Below are 14990 nucleotides of genomic sequence, written 5' to 3'. Positions count from 1 at the left end.
TCACCCCATTTCATTGAAGAGTGACCAGTATGTCAGAGTGTGTCCAGTCATTTTGGGCAGAATGACCCCAGCTGGGCACCTCTCAGTTCTGAGACTGGACTTAAACCTTTAGATCATGACAGTTCATAAAATAATTTCACTTTAGCAGCGTTTTACTGAATTTTGATTTCTTTATGTGGAAACAAGCACCAACACAGACACAGTGGGTCATATACTCATCAGCATGGGAAATAGGGTTTGAACCCTTCTTCTCTTTTGGCTCCAAAAACAAAAGGTCTTTAATACCTGAATTAACAGGTATCTCCTCCAACTGGCAGCACTATGTCACTTATGCTTCCCTCAGGTAATTCATCTTATAGACGAAAGACAAAATTTAAGGAAATTCACCATAGTATTATCTTACTCTTTACCTAGGAAACTCTGCTGGGATTAGAGAGACCAACAACTGTTGTTTATTGTTTATTATTATAAACCATCCCTGAGATCCCCAAAAGCATTTGCTTAGCCTTGAACCCAGCATCTTCATTCCCCTATCAGGGAAATCCTTAACTGATTGGGGCAGAACTGGCTTCAGCTGCCATTGCGTATTGCAAGATTAAACCATCTGTAATATTACAAACCTGGATTTTGTGTTCTTCCTGGCTTTGTTAAAAGAGAAAAAAAAAAAAGGAAGAAAGAGGTTGGCAAGGGATGAATTCTAAGCATGGACCAATTGGTTTAGACCCTTTGCAAGAGCAGGAAATTTCCCTATTGATACATTTTGCAGCTCTACAATGGGGTTCCCAGCACCAAGCCATAATATGAAGTATTTACAAGCAGTGTGTATAAAACAGAGACATAATTCACATAAAACTTCTGCATCCTCGTCCCTGGAATAGCCAGAGACACTCCAAACATGGTACATAGGTAAAATTTGTGGCTACTGGGTGTGTGCCACCAGCAACACAGCAGAGAGAAGGCAAAAGATCTCTGTTTGGTCTCTCTATAACCCAAATTTCTCAGTCAAGTATGAAGGACAAATTCCCTTTGGACAGAAGAGTGGTGCATGTACATTTAACATCCCAATAATGATTTCTCCTTGGCTTCATTGTTTGTAGAAATTTTTCTCACCTCAGACTTGATTTCTCCATTCCCTCTTCCAGGCTAGCAAAAGGAACCACGCCATCAGGCTTCCTGTTTAAATTCTTACTCCCCTTTGGAAAAGTGTCTCTTCAGACCTGGCCCATGTGATTGGACTCTCCCACACTACTTCCAGAACTATTTTAATCCACAGGCACCAGAACCCATCACTTTACCAGCAGTAACAAGAACACTGCATTTGTGTTAGAGACAGAACTCAACTGGAACAGTGAGATGAAGACACTTAGAAAATGCACATGGGCAAAGGAGAGCTTCCAGTGAGCACTCACTTGTCCCAGGACCTGAGGCAGGTGGGGGACAGAAGCAACTCTGTGTGTGACTACAGAAATTGCACAAAATCCCAATCAGCACTGGTGGATCCAGCACTAAAATGGCCATTGATAAAAAAATGCATTTCCACAATGAAATTTTGAATTATGCATTCAGTAAGCAGTGACACAGAATTGGGACTGAGCACTTGGCCATCAATCCTGAGGTTAAGAACTGCTTCTTTGCCACAGAACTAAACCAGGAGCAGGCTGGAAGGCACAAATAAACATTGCACTGCCGGGATCTGAAAAGGGTGAGACATGCACAGAGATCTTGGCATCAGCTGCAGGAAAGTTCAGTGTTGGAGGAGAGCCTTCCTGTGATCATGAGCAGGAGCAGGATGAAAAGTAGTGAGTAGAATTTGCTTCCCTTCAGAGCACTGTCCATTGGGAGCCTCCTTCTGCTAGGGATGTTACTGAAATTATTACAGATCTTTAGATGTGTTAGTGAGGTCACATGAAGCTCAGTGTTGATGGCACAGCCACAAGCCAAGAGGGCTCAGCAGCACTTGCCTGTTCCATACTCTGCTGGAGATGATGATCTGTGCATGCAGGATGTGTGGGGTAAGCACTCAATAAAATAAAGGCACCCATGGGATCACTGCAGGAAACCACTGGCCAAGTGAACACGTGCGTAGGGTATTGCTGTCTGCCTCATCTCTTTCCATCCTCCAACTCCAACAGGGATCACAAAATCATAAAATTATTGAATGGTTTGGGCTGGAAGGAACCTTAAAGCTCATCCAGTTCCAAACCCTTTGCCCATGGGCAGGGATGCCCTCCACTAGACAAGGTTTTTCAAATCCCCATCCATTCTGGCCTTTAGCAATTCCAGGCATGGGGCACCCACATCTGGATGGCCAACTGAGCTGCAGACTGTAGCTCTGCAGAGGACAGGGACACCCTGCCATGGGCTGTGGCCTCCAGGGTTGTGCTCCTTCAGGGACACAGGGAATCCTGCAGCAGGACTGGCACTCCAGCCCTACCTTGTTGCCCTCCAAAGGTCCTTCCACGGTGATCCAGACCACCTGTGCACCACTGATAAGCTCTGATGAGGTCAGAGTTAGCAACATTTAAGACTTTTTAGGTAAATACACTTGAATGGACCATAACAGTCCATAAGAGCTCAGAAGCCCCCACTGTTCTACCACGGGAACTAAAATTTGGGGCCATCCCTTAACAACCCTGTTGGAGGGCAGGGGTGGAAGTCAGCTGGTTTCAGTTGGTTTCAAAGGTGATTTAATGATTAAAAATCCACAGACAGAGCTGAAACCACTGTTTGGAGTGCAGTGACTTTGAAGGCACTTTGGACTGACTGTGTTTTCCTGCATCACTCCACGTCAAGGCTCCGTGGGACACATTGAGGGCAGCGCCAGATCTGCAGCGTGGTGCTGAAAGATCCTGACACTTAGCACTTTAGGAGAACAATAGCATTAAGGGAGATCGTTTGGGTTGTTTTTCTAAGCTAATTTGTTCTTAGCATTAGCAACAAAAATAGAGAGGATGCTATTTTAAAAGTTGCATTAATATGTCTCGAAGCTCTAAAGAGCAACGGGGAATTTTTTGCCTGAGCACTCCAAGCAAGGGCAGCCAGCAATTACATTTTCGTGAAGAAGCTGTCAATAGCAGAAGGATGGGCCAAATCCTGGCTCTGCTCTCATCCTTTTCACTGTCTTGTGCTCATTCTTGCACATTTTCTGGTCTGCAGAGCTGCTCAGAGGCAGCTGAAATGGCAAGGCCATGAGCTGGGAGATGCTGATGGCTGCTTCAGGTCCATCACTTCTCACAGTGCAGGAAGCACACAGACAGCTCTGTCCTTGCTCTCTTTTGCCCCAAGTCTTTGCTACTTTCTCTTAGAAGATGTAATGCAGTGATGAATTACCTTTTTTCTCAGGTCTTCAGACCACAAAAGGATTCAATAAACTGGTAAAAAAAGTCAATATGGTCTTAAACTGGCAGAATTAAAGCCTGAAGCTGAAAAATCACAACAAAAGAAGCCCCATGTCCGGGCATGTCACATAATGTTCCAGCCTCCCTGCAATTTCTTTTTAAGTCTTGAAATGTCTGGATTTATAGGTTTTTTTTTAAATCATCAGTCAAAATATTTGGATTGTTCACAAGGACAAGAAGTGTGATTTTGATACGTGCTAAGCTTCTGCTCTGCTGCCTCTGTTTCACTTTCTGCTGAGCAAAACTGTTCTTCATACCCATCTTTGCTCAAAAGCTGAGATTATTGATATATATATCTATATATAGATATAGATGGATATATCTAATCATAGAAGTGTAAATTAGAAGAGACCTTAAAGATCATCCAGTTCCCAACCCCTGGCATGGGCAGGGACAGTTTCCAGTATCCCAGGCTGTTCAGAGCCCCATCCAACCTGGCCTGGGACACTTCAGGGATGGGGCAGCCACAGCTTTCCTGGGCAGCCTCTGCCAGGCCTCACCACCCTCACAGTGAAGAATTTATTCTTAATATCTGATCTAAACCTGCCTTCTGTCAGATAAAGCCATTCCCCTTTCTCCTATCACTCCATGCCCTTGCCCAAAATCCCTCTCCAGCTCTCGTCAGCCCCCTTTAGGCACTGGAAGGTGCTCTGAGATCTCCCCTTCTCCAAGTTCAAGAGTCCTGACTGTACAAGAGGATTATATAATAACTACAGATAACAATAAAATAACCATCTATAATTGTATAATGAATGTATATAACCATGTTATAAGACCTTATTATCATAAGATTTTCAGCAGCAAGTCATTGACATGAGCCACATGAGTTGGTGAAAGACCCAGGTGAGACAAGCTTTGTGCTTGCCTCCTTCCCTGGGAATGAGGTGCTCTTTCATTGAATCCTAGTAAATGAGCCCTTTGGGGGAACTCCTTAGATTCAACCTTGTTGTTAAGAAACAATTTTGGGTTTTGAGCCTCTGATGTGCCTCAGTGAACACGGCACAGACCTTCTCCAGCAGCCATGCCAGAGATGGCCAGGACTGCTGTGGTGCCATCTGAGCTCCCTGATTCCTGTGGGCAGCAGCACAACTAACACACAACAATCAGTTTTGATTTACTCCTGCCTCTTCAGAGGTGGATAATTTCTCTTGGTTCTTTAATGTTATTTTTGAACTGCGAGGTTCATAGAAATAAAGGCTCTATTCCTGCCATTGACCTAGAAAAGTCTTTTGATTCTTTCCAGTGGGACTACTTTTTACAGTTGCTGGGAACCTTAAAATCATGAGTTTCTCTCCTCTGGGGGAGGTACTTGCTGCATCTTCATTTCTCCTTTAAGATTTCATCAGTAAAGCTGAAAAGACCCTAAAACTCTCCCTGACCTCCTGCACTCCCCCATTACAAAGGAAGTGCTTCCAGCCTATTACCCTTTTCAAGCCTTCTGTTTTTTAAGCCTGTTCTGTGAAATTTTTCTCTCCTACAGCATTGCTGGTGCTGCAGCTGGCATTATTAATTCCATTTCATTAACTGATCTTCTTAATGTACTGGAAGACAAAAGAGAAGAGAGTCCTGAGACCACAGCATGGCTGAGCCGCAGGAGATCTCTGCTCAGTCCCCGCATCTGCCACAGGCTCCCTACTACGTGACCTTGGGAATCTCTTCTCTCAGGTCTCTGGCTCTGCTTGGTCTATTTCAATTTGGGGCATGGTCTGCTTTTTGAGCTTTGTTTCTGCAGCACCCAGCACAACACCTGCAGCTCCAGCAGAGGAGCCTTGCTCGTTTTTGCAGCACAGCTTGCAAGGCTGGTGTTGCTGGCTGCCATTCCTGGACCAGGGGAGATGAAGCGAGGTGGTGAAGATGAATTTGGATTGCACTGCTCCTGGAAATGGTGAAATCCCCTCTTGTGTTGTGTAAGGGGCACAGAGGACTCTTTTCTTTGGCCAAGCATGCTCCAAAGAGATGATGATGATGCATTTTCAGCAAATTCTTGAAGCGATGTCTGTTGTCCAGTGCCTGAGCTGGGGAAGTGAGGCTGTGCCACACAAGCCACCAAGGAGAGGTCCTGTCCTGTCCTTGGCTCCTCTGCACATCCCAGTCCTGAGCTCAGGCAGCTCTGGTGCACCCCAGGAAAGATTTTCCCACAAAAAAATGCCAAAGCTTTGCTCCCAGCTTGCAGGGCCACCCTTTGCTCTGGCTCTGCTGGGATCAGGCCCAAGTTTTGAAGCTCCAGGTGCTGATTCAGAGGCTGGGATTCTCTGCCCAAGTGCAAAATGCAGCTACAAATTTTGCAAATGTGACTGCATATTAAACCAACAGCCTGCAGGCAGAGGCTCAGCAGACTGAGGCCACATTTGCAGCAGTGCCACAACCCCTAATTGAGTTTGGGATGCTCAAAAGCAGCCAGGGGTGCTTGAGAATGAGCTGTGCTTTGCAGCATTTCTGCTGGCTCCTCTGCTCCAGCGCCTGGCACTCCTGCTGCCAGCCCAATCCAGGCCAGGGGAGAAGGTGCAGAATAATTTAATATAGATCAAGGCCCTTTCCCCAGCTTCAGATGTGCCCAAAAAATAATATTCCTTGGGGAAAGGTGCTCCCCATTAGGGCCTGAGCTTCTCACCATGCTGGAGAGCTGCTTCAAGCATCTCAGCACGGGCTTTTTTACATTCCCCACCCTGCCCTGAAGGGAGGGCAGGCTGGTTCCTGGTGGAGGTGTGGGGATGCTGCAGCCCTGGCCGGCACACCATTGCCATGGCAACCCCAGCTTTCCTTGGAAAACAGAGGCAAAGCACCGACACACTGCTGGATTCAACAGCCTGCTCCATGGGTGGGAAACACCTGGGTACCAAGGTGCCCTCTGCAAAGGGAGACCTCCAGTCATGCCCAGCCTGCAAAGCTGGATGTTAATATGGGAAAATCCCGGCTGAGCTTGCAGAGAAATGGAGGAAAGGGTGGGCAGGGGGAGGTGAAGAAGCAGCTGATCCTGTCCTGAGCAAACACAGCCTGCAGTGCTTGCAGAAGTGCTGGAGGAGGCAGTGGGGCTGCTTATTGCAGCAATGCCAGCAGTGCTGTGTGGCACAAAGTGGGGGAAAATGTGGGAATTCAGGACACCCCTCTGGCTGCCCTGGATTGGCAGCACCCCTGCCAGGGGGCTCAGAGACACTGGCACAGACCCCAGACACCTGTGACTTTGATTATGACCCATGGAAAAAATTACCAACCTTATATGAAGATCTGCAAGCCACGAAAGTCTAAGTAGAATAATAATCAGTTTGTCACAGGGTGAAAAATAAACTTTTTGAGGTTTTTAGAATGGGGGTTCAGGAGGCAAGATGGAGGAATCTGGGTGTGTCCAGCCTTTCTCCTTCTTCTTCTTCTTGGCCTCCATCTTCTGCTGTGATGTTGGCACTTTTAGATTGGTTTAGAGTAGAAACTCACTGTCTAACATGGGTGATAGGTATTGGGAAGTAATGCGAAATAATATAAATATATAAATATATGTCAATATATAAATATATAAATATATAAATATATTTTATATAAACATATAAATATAAACATAAAAAATATAAATTTATATAAATAATATATTTTAATATTTAAATAAAAATATAGTATATATAATGTAATATATAAATAATAATATATAAATAATATATATTTATATAAATAATATATAAAAAAATATATAAATAAATAATATAAATACTAAAACACAAAGTTTTTAGTATAAAAAGATAACGCTGCCCTGAGGGTGTCAGTGTGCTTCTGTTTGACCTGCTGAATGGATCTTGGCAGGCCAGAGAAAGAATTTTATAGATAAGAAACAATAAACAACCTTGAGAACGGGACCAGAAGAGCTCTGACTCCTCCTTCGACTGCTGGGATGGGAAAAGAGACTTTCTAACACATCTCAGAGTCACTCTGACCAGCTAAAGCCCCAAGAGGAAAAGAACCCAAAAGGAGCAATGAAGGACATGAAATAGTGATGTGTAAGGCAGAAGCGCCAGTGCAGGGCTGTGAGAAGGGGAAAACAAGGAGAGAACAGGGCAGGGTTCTGCTGAGAGTCTGTGTGGGCACTGCTGGAGAAATGCTGTGTAGGGCAAAGCAGCACTCCGAGTTTTAAATGCTGTTATGGGCCTCTAGGGCAATTAGAAGAATTAGATCAGGAAATGATGTGCCAGAAGTGTTGGCTGAAAAGCGGTCAGAGTTGTGTTTGTTGGGGAAACAAACAAGGAAAATGGTTTAGTGTGGCATTTTAGGACATGGGCTGGAAATGAAGCAACAGAGAAAAGCAGAAATGGTTTGAGCAGTGGGGAGCTGGCCCTGCCCCAGCACATCCCCTCACATGGGGCATAGGGAAGAGGACAGATCACATGTACTTATCTTATGGAAGATACCATAAGCAAGGTCAAGCAAGCTGCCAGCATCCAATCAGCAGAATATGCCATGAAAATCCACACCCTGGAGCCAGCTCATTAGGAACTTAAGATCAGTCATCCCTAAAACTAGTTATCTTATGCAAACACATGCAAAAGGAGGAAAAAGAGAAGAAAAAAGAAGAAAAAAATGGAGGACCCAGTTGAACCCACTGAATTTGTGGAAATGGGTTTCTCTCTGAAGAACAGATCCTATCTCTGAGCACTTGGCTATCATATAACCTCACTCCCTCTGCACACAATGACAAAATCCTGATTTGGATGCTGACATCAAGCATCTGGGAAAAGACAATTTAATTTCCCATTCTCAAGGCTAAAGGATTAAAGATAGATCAGCAAAACTATTTCACATTTACGGAACCAAACGAAAAAGCCTGAGGAATTCAGATTTCCCTGACAATATTGCTAAACACCAAAACCCACATTTTCCTGATTGCTTTGCTTCTGCAGAAGGACTGACAGCTCTCTGCCCTGGGATGAGGGTGAGCAAAATAGAAGGTATAGGGTGCCTTTGAATAGATACACGAAAAACAGAGTTATTTTCCATATTTATCAAAGAATAAGTAGCTTGAAAGTCCACTGGACAAAACTAAACAAGGGAGGGTGTTTTCCTTATTGGAAGCCCATTTAACCACAGCATGTGGATATGGTAGAAGCATCAGGAATTTCAGGGTAGCTGCAGATTTGCAGAGTTCCAGAAATAGCTGTATCCCAGAGCACTGCACACGAGCAGTGTGAGGTGGAAGGAATTATACTAAATATTCTGCATTAATAGTGAATTCCCTTGCAACAGGTTTGGCTTTTGCAGAAATGGGGGATTTCCAAAGAGAACAGTAAAATAGGTCTGGGCAAGATTCACCAAAGGTCTGCTGGGATTTCAGAGCTGCTTTCCTAAAGTGTTTCCCTCCTTGCAAACATTTAAGTACATGGGGCTTTGATGAAACTCCCTGAGAAAGGTACCACCAAATACCTCATTGCATTATGTCAGCTAGTTCAATCTTAATAAATCCACCCAGGGATCCAAAGCACAATATCCCTTCTGGCCCATGTGAGGTTCTTAAATTTCAAATGCCAGGCACTTAAAATTAATGTCTTGCAGATGAATCAGAGATAAACCATAATGGCATGGCATTAATTTCAAATTATTATAAATTCAAGAAAACCACAATCTTATTTTGGTTTGCAAACCAAAACAAAAACCCCAACTTTCAAGGTCAATTGGTGTATTTTGTTTTGTATGAACCTCCTCTTTCACAGGTGCAGGGGATGTGATCAGCTCCTGCTGAATTCTGTGAGGTTTGGAAACCTCAAGCTCTGAGTACCCCCAGCTTAATGCTGAGATACATTAGCCCTCAAGATTACGATCATTAATAATGGGGGCCAGAAGAGAAGGACTTTGTTTTGGAAGCAGCAGCAGCAGCTCTTACCTTTTCCAAAACACTTTCTTTTTAACTGTGCTTCCCCCCCCCCCCATTCTTTTCCCAGACTGCCTGACATTTAAAATGATCAAAGTTCCCTGTGAAGCACAGCTTCTAAATTTCAGATAAATATAGCCACGCTGCTCTGCATTTGTTTGTTTTTCTCAGGTTGCAAACCTGCAGTGGAGACCTACTTATTGTGGAGCAGGGGGAGCTGCTGGTTTGGCACCACGTGTTGGGCAGGCAGGAGGGAGCAGAGCCCCCTGTGCAGGATGTGGCTCTGCTCTGCTCCCAACAGAGGGTCCAGCCCTGCTCTGGCAAGTCAGAACAAACCCACCAGCAGCCCCCTTGCTGGCTGGAGCAGCCCTGGACTGGGCAGAAGGCACATGGGGACATGATGCAGGGAGGGGAGGATGGAGATGGCCGTGGCTGAGTGTGGGGACATGTCCAGCCCACACTGACACACAGGGGGACAGCTCTGAGCCCTTTGAGACATAGGAAAGCTCTGTGGGCCGAGGTATGGATGGAATCACATGCCAGGGCAGGAAGGTCCTGCCCCTGCCCACACACACACAACCACTCAGCCTAGTACAATTTATTTTGGCCTCCTCATTAGCTGGGAAGTAAACGTGGCAATTACTTTGCACATCCCAAGTGTGAGAACCCTTTGGCACATTTCCCTGAAGCTAAATAATTAATGAAGGGCTCTGATTAGTGTGAATCTTGTGGAATCATCAGACAGCATGGAGTGACATTCACTTTTACTTCTTGGTGCCTGAGACAGGGCTTTGTGATGAGGTTTCCACCCTCTCCTGCAGCTGAAAGGGTGTGGCCTGGGGTTTGTTCTGTAAAAAAGGTTTCTGCCCTGCTTTGTGCTTAGGCTGCCACAGACACCAGCAGCCTTCAAAATACGAATGCTTTGCAGGTGATGGAAGATAAAATACATTTCTCTTCCATGCAGGAAAGATATCCTGCAAATGTAGCACTCAGCAACTCATTTCCCTCAGTGCCTCATTAGAGTCACCACATTTAAAAGGGTTTTTTTTCCCCTCTTACTGACAAATAGGAGTCAACTAGAAGATACCAGGTGTGCATTTGCCAGGGGTGAGGCTCAGATCCTGCAAACTCAGCCACCACAGCAGGATCTGGCTCCTATGGCAGTGGGGTTCCAGCTTGGCACTGGGTGGCAGAGCAAGCTGGTGGCCCTGCAGGGTGAGAGCCCTTCTAATAAGAGACTGGTGCATGTGAGGAGTAGGAAGAGCTGCTGGCTGTCACTTTAGGTCCAATTTCTCCTACAATTTCTTTCTGAATGAGCTCCCCACCCAGAACACACCAGAGAGTTGTACTGAGCTATGGCACACAGCTCTGTGTGAGCTGCTGCCCTTTTCCCAGCCCTCCCTCATTTTACCATCAAACTGCAAATAATCTGATTTTCACTCTGAGAGAGACAGGTTTTTACTAGGGAGGAGAGGGGCTGCCCAGAGAACACAAGGAGATATTCCATGTGCAAATTGGGTATCTTTGGGGTCCTGAAGTGCAGAAGAAGGTGCAATCTTCACCTCTCCAGGGAGAAGATGAAAGTAAAGCAAAGAGTTGAGATAAAAGCAGAACTCTTCTGATCCCAAATGCCACAGCCAGAGTGACACCAGCTGCAGAACGCACTGCCCCTGCTCTGTCTCATGCATTTCACTCTGAGCAGCACGTTCACATGCTCAGGGATTATTATACTTTCAAACCTGTGCATCAACACCAGTCACACACCTCAAAAAGCTGCCTCTCCCTAGAGACATTTCCTCCTCACACAGAGTTTTGTAAAAACAGGAGGTAAAGGACTCCTTGCAAGGAAAAGCAAATAGTTTGGAAATCATGTACTTTGAGCCTGTGCCTGGTTCTGCCTCATCCAACATGTGTTTCCATGGAAGCAGAGGAGGAAACGGGCAGCCTGTGGCTGCAAATCACAGCAATCTCACTGCCTGCTCACGAGCCTGAAAAGATAAATGGATCATTAAAAATAAAAAACACCTGAATTTTTTAACATTCCTTTTGATGGTAGATATCTGGTATTTAGTGCTGCAACATTCTCTTCAGGGACAGGGGTTCAAGAGCATCACAGCTGAACAGAGCCAAACTTGGGCTCATTCTCAGAGGAAACAGAGTAAATGCCAAATAAAATGATTTTTGCTCTTTTGTTGGTCACACTGGTGTAGTGACTGTGTGAGCACAGAGAATGGCAGCACAGCACACAAAGGCAGTTACATAAATGGAATAAAATGTGTTTTCAGCATGATTTAGAGGAGGGAAAGAGACCAAATCCAGGATGGTTTAGGAAATACAGATTGTTTAGGAAAGGTTTATCTGCTGATAAAACCTGACTCTGATCTCAGGAGTGAGCCTCCTGAAGTCAACCTGTCAGTCGGCCACTTGTCTTATCAACATGTACTTCGAGCATAAACCTGTTTCTGACTGTAACCATGAAGTTTTCCTGGCCTTAAATGAGCATCTTGAGGCATCCCTGCATCCACAGAAAACACACAGCTCCTAACAGTTCATCAGCCAGCTGCAAATACATCTTGCTGCTGAGCCAGGCTGTTCCAGGTTGCAAGGCAAGATGTTTTCTATTACCATCTGTATGGCAGTTGTCTTTAGTCAAGTGGGCAGTTTTCCTTATCTCTCTCTTTGAGTGACCACAATCACTCCTCCCTCCAAGGATGGGACATCTGCTGATAACAGCTATTGAATGTCCCTGCATGGCTGATAAGAATTACAGCATCCCACTGGGAGATGTGAGCCCAGAGGGAGGAGCCAAGCATTCCTACCTGGATATAATCTGGAGATCCTGGACTAACTGCACAGCTTCTCCACTGGATTCCCCAGAGGAACAGCAGCTGCCTCTTCTTCCACTGGATCTTTGGAGGAAGAATGCACCCTTTTCTACAGGACCCCCTTGCTCCAACAGAACCACCCCTGACACAGCAGGAGGGCTGCAGCCACAATTCCAATGGGACTGCCACCAACACCCTGACCCACAGGGTGTCAGGTTGGGTTCTGACTCTGTCAGTGTTGTTCTAGTGTACTGCATTGTTTATTTTATCCTTTTATTTTTTTTCTTCCCTATTAAAGAACTGTTATTTCCTGCTCCCGTATTTTTTTTGCCTGAGAGCCCCTTAATTTAAAATTTACAGCAATTCAGAGGGGTGGGGAGGGTTTACATTCTCCATTTCAGGGGAGGCTCCTGTCTTCCTTAGTAGACTCCTGTCTTTCTGAACCAAGCACAGGCATATTTCACTGGGAGTAGTAACCCTTTATCCCCAGGTAAAAGCTGCCTCTTGGCCAAAATGTGGCACTGGGGGACTTGATTGTTGCTGCTCTTGAGTGACTGAGCTGGATCTACCTGGTGCCAGCTTTCAGCAAGGCACCAGGGCTGATCTGTATACAGGATCAGATGCAAAATGTCCTTCCTGCACTTACCCCTCTCAGAAAAACATACATCTCTTTTACAGCAGCCTGCCTTGTCCCAAAAGGCTGCAGCTCTCACCAGTAGGTCTGGGTTTTTTTTCTTTCTTGACTATCAGGCAAGAAAAAATAGGCACACTTACAAAAACTGCTAATTAGAAAACAGTTGCAGACTCCAGTGAATTAAAAATCTCGAGGTTTTTTGTGTTTGGGAGATTTCCTCCCCCCAGTTCTCTGTGCAATGCATTTGCAGCTGCTCTCTGTAGCTGCCTGAATCCTGAATTTCTGAATACTGTGATCAATACTGTATTGAATAACAATACCTATGATCTAATGACAGCTCTGTGTGCATCTAGGACCTAAGTTTAGTAGATTATTTTCAGGCAGAGAACAGAAAAAATTGCAAGAATGGCTCAAATCCATTTGAGTTTCTCAGAAACTACATCCAAACAGGGAAATATGAGAGATGAAAATAAATCTACTGGAAATAATGAAGAGATTGAGCTTGTACCAGGACTGACCCTATTTCCAGAGCCTGCAAAGGTCCCAGAGAACTCAATATCAGCAAATCCCAGTGAGCAGATGGGAGTACCACAGAAGGTATTCTTCTTCCTTTAGAAATCTGTGAACACATGGCTTAAAGGGAGGGTGCACTGGATTGGTTTTCATCTCTAATTGGTGCTTAGTATTCTTCATCTCACAGTGGAAATCACCTGGTGGTACTGGCTGGTGCCATGAGCTGTGATAATCTGGGATTTTTCCTTTTTTTTCAAAAATACAGATGTCAAATCATAATAATGTTTTGTGCATTATTATGCTTTGATTGAACGGTAATAATTATTTGTGGGTTGTTTCTACCTATGCTATTGATAAATGAGCCACTGGGCCCAAAGTGGCTGAAGGTGAAAGGTTCCTGTATCCTATTCCCAACTCCAAGTCCACCAGGACATACCTTGGAGTGTTCAAGTCCAAGCTGAAAGGGATTTTGGGCAGCCTGGTCTAGTGGAAGGTGTCCCTGGCCATGGCAGGGGGTTGGAATTGGTACATCTTTAAGGTCCCTTCCAAACCTAATTATTCTGTGATCCTAGGATTCTATGAAAAGGCTCTGCAGGTTTTAAGAACATGTAAGGAAAGGAAGAAAACTGCAAATAAATTCCTGGAGCAAGTAGGAAGGAACTGAAAGGTGAGCAGAAAACTGGTGTGGATGAGCCTGCACTAGGAGGGTATCAGAAAAGCATTTGCTTGCAGACAGACAGAGATATTGATCTGCAGTCACACAGCAGCACAGGCTGGGCAGGAATCATCATCAGAAATTGGCTGAGGAAAAGGGAGAAACATGTCAATAAAATCAAGCTGTGTGTCAAAGGGAGGAGGAGGAAGGAGGAGGCCAGCAGGGCAGACTGTGCTGGAGCCATGGGTGTTTACCTCGTGGTGTATCAGTGACCTTGAGGGTGATGCCATTATCTAATGATGCCAAATTTGTAGGAGGCACAGAACAAATTAATTACAAATGGGAGATTAGGCTTACGGTCTGATAAGCAGCTCATGGAGTTCAATGGAGAGAAGTTTTAATGAGATTAAGTGACAAAGCCATCACTTAGGAGGAAGCTTTAAACAGACTACAGGCAAGGAGAAAGAAGTGGGGGCGAAGGCAGAGAACTATTAAAACCATCTGTGTTATTAAAAGAGGAGTAAACAAGGCCTGTGCCTCTCAGGGAGAAATGGGGATGATAGTAAGGCGTGCTGGCACTGCCAGTGGGAGCTGCCCCTGTGAATGTATTGTATGAAACATCTGAGTCAGACTCAGGGGAAAATTGATGGGAAACCCAGCACAAACTTGGGATGAACACCAGCAGCAAAGCCCTGCCTGGCTTGGTATGAATAAGCCTGGAGAGGAGGTCCAGGAGGCCTGGATGGGTGGGATGTGGGAAAGGGTTGGAGCTGGCTTGATGGAGAAGGGCTCTGCTTTGGCCCAAGAGCAAAAAGTGCAGGACACTAGATGGTAGCAATCAAGGAAAGAAACTTGCCAGCAGTTTTTATGTCAGGGTCTTAAAAAATAATAGCTGCTGCTAAAGATGGATAATTAGAGCAGAGCACTTGGTGCTCAGGCCCTTTGTGTAGTTCCTTTCCTCTAATGCCTGGCAGCAGCAGCAGCATTTATAGTATGTGGCAGGAGGAATCTTGTGATCCCAGGGGCTGGCTCTGCTTCACCTCCCACCAAACCCACTGCATGCTTCTCTGTGAGCTATATTTAAAACTGAGTTCAAATAAAATGGGAATGGGAGCAGCTT

At 45.2% G+C, this 14990-nt stretch overlaps 1 protein-coding gene across 1 annotated transcript in view; it reads right to left on the bottom strand.

Moving 5' to 3' along the window:
- Nucleotides 1–14990, bottom strand: part of RTN1 (reticulon 1) — a 124335-nt gene that overhangs the window by 19772 nt on the left and 89573 nt on the right. The window lies entirely within an intron of this gene.

This window comes from Melozone crissalis, unplaced genomic scaffold (assembly GCF_028551555.1).
Source record: "Melozone crissalis strain CALT ecotype California unplaced genomic scaffold, PUWL_Pcris_2 ptg000056l_1, whole genome shotgun sequence".
NCBI lineage: Eukaryota > Metazoa > Chordata > Aves > Passeriformes > Passerellidae > Melozone > Melozone crissalis.
Note: the sequence above shows the minus strand (reverse complement) of the source record. Positions and strands in the feature narration are given on the sequence as shown.